The sequence below is a fragment of the Ananas comosus genome, linkage group 1 (genome assembly GCF_001540865.1).
Source record: "Ananas comosus cultivar F153 linkage group 1, ASM154086v1, whole genome shotgun sequence".
NCBI lineage: Eukaryota > Viridiplantae > Streptophyta > Magnoliopsida > Poales > Bromeliaceae > Ananas > Ananas comosus.
The window spans coordinates 20,991,269-21,005,889 of record NC_033621.1 but is presented as its reverse complement, the minus strand read 5'-3'; positions in this window follow the sequence as shown (position 1 = coordinate 21,005,889).

The window sequence follows — 14,621 nt, the reverse complement described above, 5'->3', positions numbered from 1 at the left end:
TATGGTTCATTCAGTTTATAATCTGGTCAGTAATGTAACATTACAAATAGTGCAAGAATATTTCGAAAATATTACCGAGCGGGAGGGTGGATATCTCATATTACTGATAGCAAGTTATTTTACATGTTATATAAAATTACAAGTTTATCTCTCCAACCCTCCCAAACCTAGGTCATTTTTAAAATTTAAATTTAAATTTTGAATTGTCAAATTTAAATTTTAAATTCTAAAATTTAAAAATATCAAATTTAAAATTAAATTCAAAATTTTAAAATTTTAATTTTAATTTTAAATTTTTAAATTTTTAATTTTCATATTTATATTATAAATTAGCATATTAAATTTTATATTTTTGTCCAAATTTTAAANAATTTAAATCCAAATTTTAAATTATTTTCAAATAAATATTATTTGTATAAATATTATTATTGTTATACCTATCTATAATCTATTATCTATTATCTATTATATGTAATGAATTTTCGGTTTGAGATTCAGATTTCATTGTCATATTAATTTGGAAAGAGTTGGGGCTAAGGTGGGGTGTGGTTTTTTTTTTATTATTATTACTCATCTTAACTTTTGTTGTCTCTCTCTATTGTTTGTTTTGGATGGGAGGAGTTGAGTCTTTTTTTTTTTTTAATCCAGTCTAATTCTCCTTTATCTCATTATAAAAATTTAAAAAATATATATATTTTTACACATAACTTTTAAATAGTTTTGATTGTATTTTTTAAATGTAAATTTTAGTTTTATAATACTGATCACTTAGATATAAATAGTATAATAAAAAATAAAATAAAGATTGATAGAGCTTAAGTAATTATTTATTTTAATAAATTTAATTGTGTGAAATGTATAAAGTATACTAACTAAATCTGTAAAACTAAACAAACATATGTAAATTTTGAGGTCAGAATATCATTGACTGACTCAAATCTATAAAAACATAATTTTGAAAGGTTGGATATTTGATTTAAAATATTTCATAGTTTAGAAAAGTTCTATACATTGTTATTTTAATTTTAATATTGAACTTCAATGTAATATTTATAATTTAATAAACGAGCAACTTCACATTTAAAATTTTTTAGAATATTCAAAATATGATTGGTCAACTTTTACTTTTAACAATTAGAGATTCTAAAATTTATTAGATAGTTTAACGAATTATTTCTTCGAATAAAATTACTAATTAAACAAAACCGATCGATGCTTAACTCTGTCTTCAACTAAAAAAGTAAATTTCACTTTTGGTCCTTGAACTATAAGATGCATAATATTTTAGTTCTCGAACTTTAATGTGTTATAATTTCTGGCTCAAACTATGAGACGTGACACTTTAGTCATCAAACTTTCATTAGTTTCAATTTTTAGCTCAAACTATGAGGCATATGACATTTAATCCTGAACTTTTACTATTGCTGTAAATATAATTTATTATTCTTATGGTTTTATTCTTACTTTTTTTATCCTTCTTATACTTTTATAAGAGCTATGGCGTTTTTTTCAGTTTTTTTATTCTTTTTTATTTTTTGACTCTTCCTCTCTTTTTTTTTTTGCTGTTTTTTCTTTTCTTTAGCTTTATTTATTTATAGTGTAGTAACCCGCGCGATGCGGCGGATAAATAATGGAAAAAAAAAAGAAAAAATATTGAACATGAAGAAGAAAGGAGTTTGAAAAATAAAAGTTCAAGTGTGTTTTATTTTTTGGGTAGGAAAATGTATGAATAGAATTAACTAATATGGCCATTGAAAATTGATAAATGCCCAGAATCACCATTCAAACAAAAAAACTACAAAGGCCGTATAAAGATGGAGATGATAATGTTGCGATGATGACAACGGTGGCGATGAAAATTTCATGGAAGTTTGCAAGATTTTGCACCCTTTTGGACATGAGATGGTCAGAAGTTGTGGGTCAGAACTGTCACATCAATTATGAAATCAAAACTAATCTCTAAATTAATCAAAATAATACACATAAATCAAATTCCTTGATTGATACAACCACCATATAAAAAATAATGCAAATAAATTAAATTTTAAATGGATACGCAGTAAGAATTCGAGATTAAAATAAAAAAAAAAAGAAAATTAGTTTGAGGATTTTCATTTTCCAAACCTATCCCTCGATCTGTCCGGTATCGTTGTCCAATTAACTTCTTCTATTGAAAACACCGTTCGATTACCCTTCTTTTCTCATAAATCCGAAGAGATCGACATAGATAGAAATTCTAGAAGCACTCTCTTGATTCGGAGGGAGGGGTCGGGTCCAGTCAGATTAGCACGGATTAGGGCTTGGAGGACTCCCTTGCTCTTCCCCAATCTCTGTAACTATTTATCTACTTCTCTTTTAATTTTGCATGTTAGGAATTGTTTAAGGAAGAAGAAAGAACTAATATTGAAGATGAAAAACTCAGGAATGTATAAATTAAAAAACACATTAATTATAGGTCATTGAATAAAGAGGAAGAGAGGAAGAAAGCCAAGAGTAAAGATCAATTCAAAAAAAAAGTTAGTGAGAGTGGAAGAAAACTTGTCACGTGGCAATATCATTGAGAATTTATATAGGTTAAAAGATTTATTTCTATGGAATCGATCTGTCATAGCTTGCGGATGTCTTCACTATTATATATATATATATATATATATATATATATATATGTATGGGGGGTTATGAATGCTGATTAGAGATCGATTGAGAAGCAACAAGATTAGTGAAAGTAACGAGATAGGAGATATATGTGGCACAAAACTAGCTTGGCTTACATGGTAAGCAACCTTGCTTGCAGAGCCATTCTCCAGATTTGATTGCGCTCATGCTTAAAAATATGGACTTTTTATGGGCTTCTAAGCTTTAAGAAAAAGAAATAAAGTATCTCAGCATATGTGATTTATACTCATCCATCTAATAGATGAAATTCTTTTATTTGTCACGTATTAGATAGATGAGTGTGAATCATATACTCCGAAATGCTCTTAAAGGAAAGAAAAAATATGTGCAAATATCTTTTGAATTGGCTGGTGATTGATGATATGGTTTTTGTCCCCGTAGGGATGGGGACGTGGACGGGGACAGGCAGGTGAGAAGTTCAAATTCTCCACGCTCGCCCGGAGAGGGCAGGGGAGGGAATGCTACAACCCACGAACTTTTCGATTCCCGCAAAATTAAATTATATAGTATTATATAGAATCCAGCTATTATCCTTTTAGGAGGACGAACGCCTTCCTCCTCCTAAATCGTTTTAGATGATAGAAATTTCGAATCAATGATCGAACCGTTAAAATTGAACTAGAATATTTAAAGTGTCTAGGAACTATATTTAATGAAATTATTTATGTAGTGATCAAAGAATCACAAAATCGTTAATTTTTTGTGGCCTATACGAGCCGTTTGCTTGTTTAACGGTGTAGAATAATCCAAATAGCCTAAATTTTTTATAGAAATTTTTTTATATTATTTAGATAACGTTTGATAACTCCGATCATGAACTGAAAAAGTCTAAGATCTATTGTCATAAGGTTATTCGTTTTTAACTATTCATTTTTCGACTCTTTAATGAACTTGATAACGAATTTTAAAATATATGAAATTTAGTTTCTAGACATTATAAATACTTTAGATCAACTTTAACGGTTCCAATCATCGATTCAGGATCCTATCGTCTAAAACGACTTAACCGTACAAAAGCCTCCGTCCTCCTAAAACGATAGTAACTGGACTGGTATTACATATTTTAAATATTATAGAAGATTAATTTTGCTGCATTTAATATATTTTAAATTTAATTAAATAGTTTAAATATATATACAGTATATTAGTTAAATAATATTAATTACTATATATTTTTAGTAATTTGATATGTTTTAACTAATAATTTGACAATTAACAAAAAAAACAATAATTAGATAAAATTTAAATTAATTTAAATTTAAACTAAATTAATTTTATTTAATAAAAATTTTAAATTATATATGAATTTAGTATATTTTTAAAAATTTTGTGGGCTCTCCGTGGAGACGGTGATCCCAAGGAGGACGGGGACGAGAAAAAAAAAAAAAAAAAAAAGAAAAAAGAAAAAAGAAAAGGCTGGCAGGAATTAGGCGGGACGGAAATTATGAAAATATGCGCCAAGAATCTGTTACCATCTGGTGGGGATGTGAACGGGTCTCGGGACGGATTTTTAAAGGGTTTTTTTATGTCAGCCTTACGCGAGCAGGGCTGGATCAGGGTGTTAAGTTGAACACTGTGAATCATTTACCGTATCCAAATACAGTAAATAATTTATTGTGTCTAGAGAAAATACAAATACATGTATCTTTTATTGAAAAAAGAAATAGGAAGTAGGGACGTCAATAGGTATGGATATCCGAAATATTATTCGAACCCAAACCCGAATAAATTATTTATATACATAATTTATTTTTAATTTTTTATACAATATATAAAAGATTTAATAATTTTTATCCCTTAATAAATCTTTATCCAACGGTATGGATTTTTAAAACCCGCCGGATTCGGGTCCGGATTCGGGTTTCGGGTTTTTGGTAGGGTATAGATATGGGTATGGATTTTTAAAACCAACCGGGTTCGAGTTTTAATTTGATTTTCGGATTCGGATTCGGGTTTTTTGAAAGCTCGATCCAAACCCGACCCATTGATTCATCGTGTTCAACTTGCCAACCAGGAGTCACACCCACGTGACGCTTGCGTGGCGCCTGCGTGGCAAGGATAGGACAATTTTTGCAATTATAAATTTGTTGGGGCTAGTTTGAAAATAAAAATTTTTCAGGAGGCTATTTGCAAAAAGAGCCCATTTTTAAAAGACCCAAATCCGACTCCAAAATCTAAATTCAAATCCGAATTCGAATTCGACGAATTTTAAAAATCTATATCCAAATCCGAGCCTGACCAAAAATCTAAAATCCGAACTCAAACCCGAATCCGAAAATTCCGAACCCAAAACAAATATTTCTCTTTGCAATATTTCGAAATATATTACATTAAATCTAAATTTTTAACATACAAATTAAAATATAACATCAAATTTTTGTATACATATTATATATAAAATAAAATAAATTCGGGTCCGAGTTTCGATTCGGGCTGAGTACAGTTAAAGTTCATATCTATCAAATTTTTCATTTTGATATCCGTATTCGAAACAATATCCGTATAGCAACAGATAAATCCGCTCTGTTCGGATTTGAATTCGGATTTAAATAAAATTTTGAATATCCGTACCTACTGACGTCGCTATCCATCCCCAGTCTATCCATCTATGGTCCTCCAGAAAGAAAAGATAAAAGAAGAGAGAAAAGGAGGCCAGGGGTACTAGAAATTGTAATGCAAAAGTAACTTAAATTGAACGTTGTGTATTAGTTGACCCAAAAGCAATGATTCTCCTTTTATTGCAAGAGCGCCTAATTTGCTCTGAATCTATTGCTCTACTGGTGCTTTGAGCATCTATTATTATCTAATAAAAGTTGAAGTGATTGATGCAGGATTGTAAATTTTACACCTTGGAATTTAAAAATTGATAGTTTTATTTGAATTTTAGGTAAAAAAAATATTAATAAGATAAGTGAAAAAGTGTATGAATAACATTGCTCTAAGCACTGTTACAGTTGATACACCTTAAAAGGAGTATAAATCTTTTATTTTATTTGTCTATATCAGAGCCCCCATATTAGGTCGTTGTCTTACCAATTTTTTTAAAAAAAGAACTAAAAGTTTTTAAAAAATTTAAGCTCCAGAATAAAAGGTGTAAGATCTACACCTCTATTTGAGGTGTACCAATAGCTTTTCTCCTATTAATTAGGTAAAAATGTATGGAGACATGCACCCTCGAGCCTTTGGAAATGGTCCCTCGACTACATATTTCTCTATTGAGAATCTTTGACTCTCAATAATTTGGAATTATGGTGGAATGACTTAGTGCATTTAAGTCTTTTTAAAATTAGAAAAGTAAATACTAATCAACCATTCAAAATAACATTAAAAACAGTAAAAATATTATTATTATTATTATTATTATTTGGCTTAATTACATGTTTTTGAACGATACTTTATTTGGTATTATTTTCATTCGTTACTATAAATTATTACATTCTTGTCAATCTCTATGCCATACGGCCTATACTTTACATTTATTTTTGTAACCGTTCGATTCGGGTACATTCTATCACCAATTTAAACTTTTTTTTTGACAAACTTTAAAATTTCTCATTATTAAATTTATAGCTTTCAAAATTTAGGAAACTTAAATTTTTGATATAGTACAAAATAGAGTACCGTCCGAGCTCCAAAGAGACAGTATAGCTCACCCTAGGTCGACTGTCGGCTACCCAGAGTCTCCTAGCAGGTCTTTCGACGACTTACTACCAATTTTTTGCTCATCGATAATCTTTAAGTAGGAACTATCTTTCAAAGTTACACCATTTAAGATAAAATGTATTTTCTTTCTATTAAATTTTGTAACTGGCTGCTATCGTTTATATTGATTGTATGGATACTGTGATAGTCATGCATAACACTCTGATTCATGGACCAGACTACTCAGCCAAGGAAACGCCAAGGCAAGATTAAAGAGCCTTTCTACTTTGTCGGCAACATGGTGGGTGGTATGGACTGAACGAAATAACACTATCTTCCGAATGACATCTCCCAACCCCCTGCGCTCGCTTAACCGTATCAACGTTCTCCTAAACAACTAGAGCAATTTCTGCTGAGTGCGGATCGTATACCTTGCTTTTTTCCTTTCTCTTTTTTCTTTTTCTTTTGCTTCTTCTTTCTTTTCGCTCACTTTTTTTTGGGTTTTTTGTACTATTTGTTTTCCTCCGGAAGTCTTCGCTGCATCCACCTTGTAAGCCTAGTTCATCCCTCTTAATAAATGAAGTGGGTAGCTCGCTACATTTCTCTCAAAAAAAAAACACTCTGATTCATGGACTATATATGCAGTGGTGTGTCTGGGACCTCATCACCAGATTAATTAAGAAGCAAAAAAAAGAATTTGAATGTATAATTATTATGAATTTTACTCTATTTAAATGTTTGTATGCAAGGAGAGCCAGGTACGAATAAGATGATGCCTAGGGGTTAGCATATATTGTTACTAAATTAAAGTTTATTTAGATAGTATTAGTGAGAATTAATGATGTGTCACAGTACTCATGCAGTACTATTGAGGTCGAATGGAATTAAGTGAGAGGCAATTAAAAGGATTTGAAGTAGAGAAATGGTCTGATGTTGTTGTTGTTGTTGTTTTTCTTCTTTTTTTTTTCTTTTTTTTTTTGTGAGAGATAGGTAGCACGTTACCTGCAATTTGTTTATGTCATTTAGAAATAAACTTAGTTGGAAATGTGAATCAACTAGGATTCGAACTTGGGACCTCGGATACCAACCACCCAGCCCTTTGCCACTTGCGCTAGGGACATGGTCTGATGTTAGTATTGGTGTTCTACGTCGTCATTTCAGTATATTCAGTGCATATCCGGACTCGGTCTCATCTGTATCATTGCATGGACGCATACAATGCATATCAACTGCATATCAACTGCATCTTGGAAGGTACAATTAATATATGTATAATTGTGAATACTTTAATCAATTAATTAATTATTAACTCTTTGAGATAGTATCTTAATATTAAAGTTCAGGATGTCTATTTTAGGAGTTTGGGAGGTTAAGTGAAACTCGCCATTAGTTCAGGATGTAATAGTACAATTTATCCTGTAAGACTCTTGACTATAAATTATTTTATTATAATATGTTACTTATGGATTGACTATTAACCCTCAAGTTAGTGATCATACTTGATTTTGAATTTATATATATTTTTTATCCTAAAATAAATCATACCATAATTTATCCTACATTTTTTTGTAATAAAATAAAAGCGAAAGAAATGAATTAGAGTGGCTTAAAGATAAGAAAAGAGCGATACTAATTACCTACGATGCTCGAACACTCTACTGTCCTGATGTACTCGCTAATATGGTTGATTTACAATAGATGTTCTCACTCGGATATAGAGATTTTAATTCTCAGTTAATTTTCTATAATAGTACTTGTTTATTCTTTTTATCTTTAAAAGTATTGTTCTAAAGTATTATAAAATATTATTTTATATTTTTATATTAAAAATTTCTAGTTGGCTGAAATAAAGTACAAAAATTTTATTTTAGGCTACAATAAAATTACATTGCATAGTTTCATAAGAAATAATTGCATTTTTTAGAACAATGCTTCTAAAGATAAAAAGAACAAACGGGTACTATAGAAAATTAATTGAGAATTAAATCTCTATATCTAAGTGATGACACCTATTGTAAATTAACCATATTAACGAGTACATCAGGACAGTAGAGTGTTCGAGCATCGTAGGTAGTTAGTATCGCTCTTTTCTTATCTTTAAGCAACTCTAATTCATTTCTTTCACTTTTTATTTTATTACAATAAAAAGTAGGATAAATTATGACATAATTTATTTTAGAATAAAAAATATATATAAATTCAAAATCAAGTATGATCACTAACTTGAGGGTTAGTAGTTAATCCATATGTAACATATTAGAGTAAATTGCACTGCTAACTTCTGAACTTTTGGCAAGTTTCACTTAACCTCCCAAACTTCTAAACTAGACATCTAACATCCTAAACTCTAATATTTTATTTGTTTTACTCTTTTCGTTAGTTTCCGGTTAACAGAGCTTGACGGAAAACTGACGGAATTAGGGGTAACATGAATGAATTATTAGAGTTTAGAATGTTAGATGTCCATTTTAGAAATTCGAGGGATAAAGTGAAACTTCGTCAAAAGTTCAGGAGGTAACAATGCAATTTACCCATTACAAGTTTTTATTAAGTTATTTGTAACAATTTTTTTTTCCAACTATTTCTAAGCTATTTCCTTTGGTTTTTTGGGGTCAACATGGGCCAAATTTATGTTTTTCTATTTCCAAATAGCACTTTTTAATGAAGCTACAAGCTTTCGTCTACAAATCGGTATCCTACGTATAGTGTACGGATTGACAAAAAAAATAATTTAGTAGTATTTTTTTAAAGAAATTATTATAGTGTAGAAAATAAAAATTATCTTAAACTACAGTTTGGTATAATGCAATTAAGTCTCTGTTTATACATTATAAAAAAAAAATGATGGGATAGAGAAAGAGATGGTACTCAATTTGATATCTAAATGTGCATTTTTAGATAAAATTATGCATAATTTATGTAAACTATAGACCATCGATTATCCAATCTTTGAAAATTTTGATCTTACTAAACAACTTTTTAATTTGGTTTATTTAAGTCAGTCAATTGTACTTTAAAATATAAGCATACTATTTGCTTTAATAAATTTATATTTGCGAGAATTATATAAAGTGTATTAACTAAATTTGTAAATATAAACGACGCATTCAAAATTTGAAGTCAAAGTGTCATTAACTTGACTAAAATTAAATAAATTGAAAGATTGGATAGTAGAACTCAAAATCATGAAAGATTGAGTAGTCGACTCAAAATAGTCCATAATTCAGATAAGTCCTGTAAGTTTTTACTGTATATTTATTCCTTTCATTCTTCCTTGGGTAACTTATATTTTTGGTTCTCAAACAATATGGCAGGTCATCAAACTTTAATTTGTTATAATTTTTGACTCGAACCATAGGACGCAAAATGCTCAAATTGTATTTAATTGTAATTTTTGGCTTGTAATATGAGATATGTGACATTTTAGTCCTCAAATTTTCTGAATTGTAGCAATATTATATTTGATGATGCATTAAAATGCTACATTATGTTGATGTTAGTAATTCATCAATACTTAAAAAAAAAAAATTTGTGTGACTTAATTACAACATCCGAAAGTTCGAGAACTAAAGTGTCACATGCCTTATAGTTTGAACAAAAAAAAAAGTAACTAATTAAAGTTCGAGAACTAAAGTGTCACATGCCTTATAGTTTGAACAAAAAAAAAAGTAACTAATTAAAGTTCGAGAACTAAAGTGTCACACACCTCATAGTTTGAGCTAAAAATTGCAATGAATTAAAGTTTGCAAACGAAAGTGTCACATGCCTCATAATTTGAGGACCAAAAATGTAAGTAATCATTCTTTCTTTTTTTGTATTGCTAGAAAAGGGAAAAATTCAAATAATTTTGAGTAAAAGATGGACAGCCTTTTGAGCTGGCTTATGAGTTAGAAATTATAAAGAATTAAAGTTCGTGGACTGAAGTATCACGTGACATTCTAATAATTCCACATCAAATAACGTGAGAGAGTGTGATAAATTTATGAGTGACGTACACACTAGTAATAATAAGATGTAATATTCTAATAGTCTCACATTGAATAGAAAAGGAGTTTTGATTTGAAATATAAGAGATCTTCGCTCTAATAATAATAACTAGATTTAAGCATTTTGAGCTTGATAATTAATCAGTTGGAAATATGAAATGGATCGCTCCCTATAATAATTAATAACGAGGTTTAAAAATTTTGGGCTGATAATTTAAAATTTTAATAAATTATTATTGTTAGTGAATCCGATTATTATGTACTAGGCGCCAGAGGACCAAAAATGTAATTTGATGTAATTTGCCCTTCCTTCTATCATTCTTTGTACAGCTGGGAACAGGAGGAAACGTGCAAATAATTTTGATTTGAGTACAAGATGGCCAGCCTTTTGAGGGGATCATTAATTGCTTGCACGATTTTCTCGTGTTTTCTCACTTGCGTGTTCGTTCCTAGTAACTGCGAAAACAATACAAACTTTTCCATGCACCCAGTGTACATTGTTATATATGCTGCTAAAATTTCATTATAATTTTAAGAAAAGACCCATGCACCCAGTGTAACTGCTGAAATTTCATTATAACTTTTCCATGCACCCAGTGTACATTGTTATATATGCTGCTAAAATTTCCATGCACCCAGATCTGGAGACTCCGCATACCACTCAAGGTCAAGGTATTCTGCTGGCTTGTCCTTAAGAAAAGACCAGTTACAACCGATAACCTTGTAAAGAGAGGATGGACGGGAGATACACTCTGTGTGCTGTGCAGGGCCCACGACGAGTCTGTGGACTATCTATTCACTCAATGCGTGTTTATTAAATATATCATGGTGATGGGGCTCGAGGATGTTCGCATGGAGGAACTGGGTGACGACGTACTAGTAGTTTGGGATAAATGGATGGGAAAGGCAGCGGTACGAGGTAGGAGTAATGGACTTCCCGAATTGATCGCATGCTGGTGGACAATTTGGAAGGCCAAGAATAATCTTATCTTTCGCAATCAACAGTTCGACCCTGTTTTAACCGTCCAGAGGCTTAAGATTCTTCTATCCTGATGGGAAAGATTGGCTACTTGGATGTTTTTTTTTTTTTTTTTTTTTTGTGGTAGGCTGTCGTGGCCGTTACCTCTCTTTGGCAAATTCATCCATTCAATAAATTAAGTTAGTAGCGTTTTGCTACTTACTCTAAAAAAAAAAAAATTTTTTTCCATTTAACTTTTTTTTTAAAGATATTTTTTCCAAAAATCGACGATTGCTATCCAAAGTAATACATTTTCGGTTTTTTTTTTTTTTTTTGAGAAATAGGGTAATAACGCTACCTGCTTCGTCTTTATTTTCATTTAGAAATAAATTTAGCTGAAATGGTGAATCAACTAGGATTCGAACTTTGAGTGGGTGACCATCCCAAAGGCCTTTCTGGCACACTTTGCTCTAGCGGAGGTCGGTTACGGATTTTTGCATTTGGTTGTGTAGACCTTTTCGGTTGACTAAGAAGTTGGAGAAAAAGCATGTGGTCATATATATATATCATAAATGTTAAATTTCATCCTGTACCGACGCCTTCAAAGGTTGGAAAACTATGTATATGTATCCGTACGAAGATTGAGTAATATGTATATATATCCTCTCTAAAGTTAGGATTGACTGTATATATTTGATGAGTTATAATTTTTTTATACTCGATAAATTTAGTGCGCATCGGTCGCCTAATTGTAGGGGATAATAGCGGGGTTCCCTAAGGTTTAGTATGGGTGTGGTAGTTTAATATATTGTATGAATTAACGGAAAGAGATGAAAATGATTAAAGGGATAAATATAAACGGGCTGAAAACTGAAAAGGTACTAAACGGAGTCGTTACTCATACAAGTATAGTAGCAAACTCTAAGTGGAGAAATATGCTATTTAACACCCTTGACTGTAGGCTATTTTGAAGAAGGCTTCTATTTTTTTTTTTTTCTATATAAAGACCGATTCAGTTTCTATTTATTTAGTTTAGTTTATTTTTATGAATTAAATTAAATATTTTGTTAAAAAATAAGACACTCTGTTAGCAAACTAACTATTAAATTTATAATGTCTGTAATTAAAAATAATTAAAGCCGTTAAATTTGACGAAATACTAAAATTTTTATTCAATTGGCGAAAAAAGTCAAATTCTAGATTTAATAGTTAGTTGGTAGTAGAGTGTCTTGATTTTGAACAATATATTTAATGCAATTCATGAAATTATTTTAAATCAAATAAATGAAAACTGACGGGATCTTTTTACAGAAAAAAAAAAATTAGGAACCTTCTTCAAAATAGATTATAGTTGAGGGTTTTTTTTTTTTTTTTGAGAAATATTATAGTTGAGGGTTAAGGATATATATATTTTCTGATTATAACTTTCAATACCTTTCAAGAGTCAAAAATCGATAATTTAATTTTTATTTAATAAAAAAATCATAATATTTAACCGAGCTTATAAGGATGGATTTGAAAGAATGTATATATTTAAAGGAGTAATCATAGTATTAATAATAATTTTTAAGAGCATTTATCATATTTTTTATCTTTTGACCGGTACAAGTAAAATTAAGGGGAAACTTCAAATATCCTCATGCATGTGGTTTCGCACTTTCTCACTTTAGTACCTTGCGGTTTAAAGTGTGTCAAGTTAGTACTTTGTGGTTTCGCATTTTCTCACTTTAGTACCCTGTGGTTTCAAGTGTATCAAGTTAGTATCCTATGGTTTTATTTTTGTATCAAGTTAGTACCCTGTGGTTTAAATTTTTTTTTTTATTATCCATTTCGGAGTATATAATTTAACGAAATATTAAACCACATGATACTAAAGTGAGAAAGTGCGAAACCATATGGTACTAACTTCATACACTTGAAATCACAGGATACTAAAGTGAAAAAGTGCGAAACCAAAGAGTATTAACTTGATGCACTTTAAACTATATGGTACCAAAGTAAGAAAGTGCGAAACCACATAAGGTATTTGAAGTTTTTTCTAAAATTAACCCTAAAAAAATGCCTATTTACTTTCTTATTCAGATCTATAAAAATTATATTTTAGTTAAATTTGTGAAATCAATGAAAAACATATACAAAAATAAATAAGATATATTTTTAGCAAGTAATGAATAATCATCTAAACCTCGAACAATATTAATGCTTAGCATCAAGCACAAAATTGTTTATAATGTTTTTTGGCCAATTTGCATAAAAAATCCACTTATTTTGGACTTTTGCAAAACCGGGCCACATTTTTCGTTTTTACAGATTCGGTCCGCTTTTTCAACAAACTGACCAAAATACCCTTTTTACTTTTTCTCTTTCCTCTTTCGCTCTCCTCTTCGTTTCTCTCGTTCTTTTTTTTTTTCCTCGCCGGCAGAGCGGAGGCGGAAACAGTCCGTCTCGCCTCTCACCCTCATTCTCTTGCCTTTGCCCTCGCCCTTGTTCTCGTCCACGCACCCCCACATTCCTCGCCTCCAACCTCGCCAAGGCCGCGCCGCGACTTTTTTTTTTTTTTTACTTTTTTCTTTTCTTTTCTTCTTCGACTCTTCTCCACCGTCTTCGACGACGACGTCTCTCTTGTCCTTCCCCGCCCTTCTCATCTCTCCCTCTCCCTCATTCTCTGCCGCCTTCGACAACGATGCATCTTCGCTGGCGCCGACGTCGACACCGTGGAGGTCACTACGGCGCTACAGGCTCGGAATGGGGGTCCTTAGCGGCGTCGTCGCCGATACCGTAGCTGTTGGCAGAGAGGGTGACAAAAAAAAATTATAGAAAAAACAGAAAAAAAAATAAAGATAAAAAATTATATAAAAAGAAGGATGAATATGAAATTGCATCGTTAATTGCAAAAAAAATTATAAGTTGTACTACTTAAGATGTAAACTGTAACTTTAAGATGAAAACTACACTCTTTAAACGAAAATTACACTCTTTGAGAGATATTTATACTGTTTCTCTTCTTATTACACTCTTTCAGATGTAAACTGCATCAATTAAGATGAAAGTTACACTCTTTAAATAAAAGTTGCACTGTTTTTCCTCTTGTTGCACTATTTTTTCTCTTGTTACACTATTTTTTATCTTAAACTGCACACTTTTAAGAGATATTTATACTGTTTCTCCTCTTGTTGCACTGTTTTTTCTCTTGTTGCACCATTTCTGTGTAAACAAGTGGAGAAATAGTGCAACAAGAGAATAAACAGTGCAACAAGAGGAGAAACTGCACTGTTTTAAGAGATATATATACTGTTTCTCCTCTTGTTGCACCATTTCTGTGTAAACAAGAGTAGAAATAGTGCAACAAGAGGAGAAAC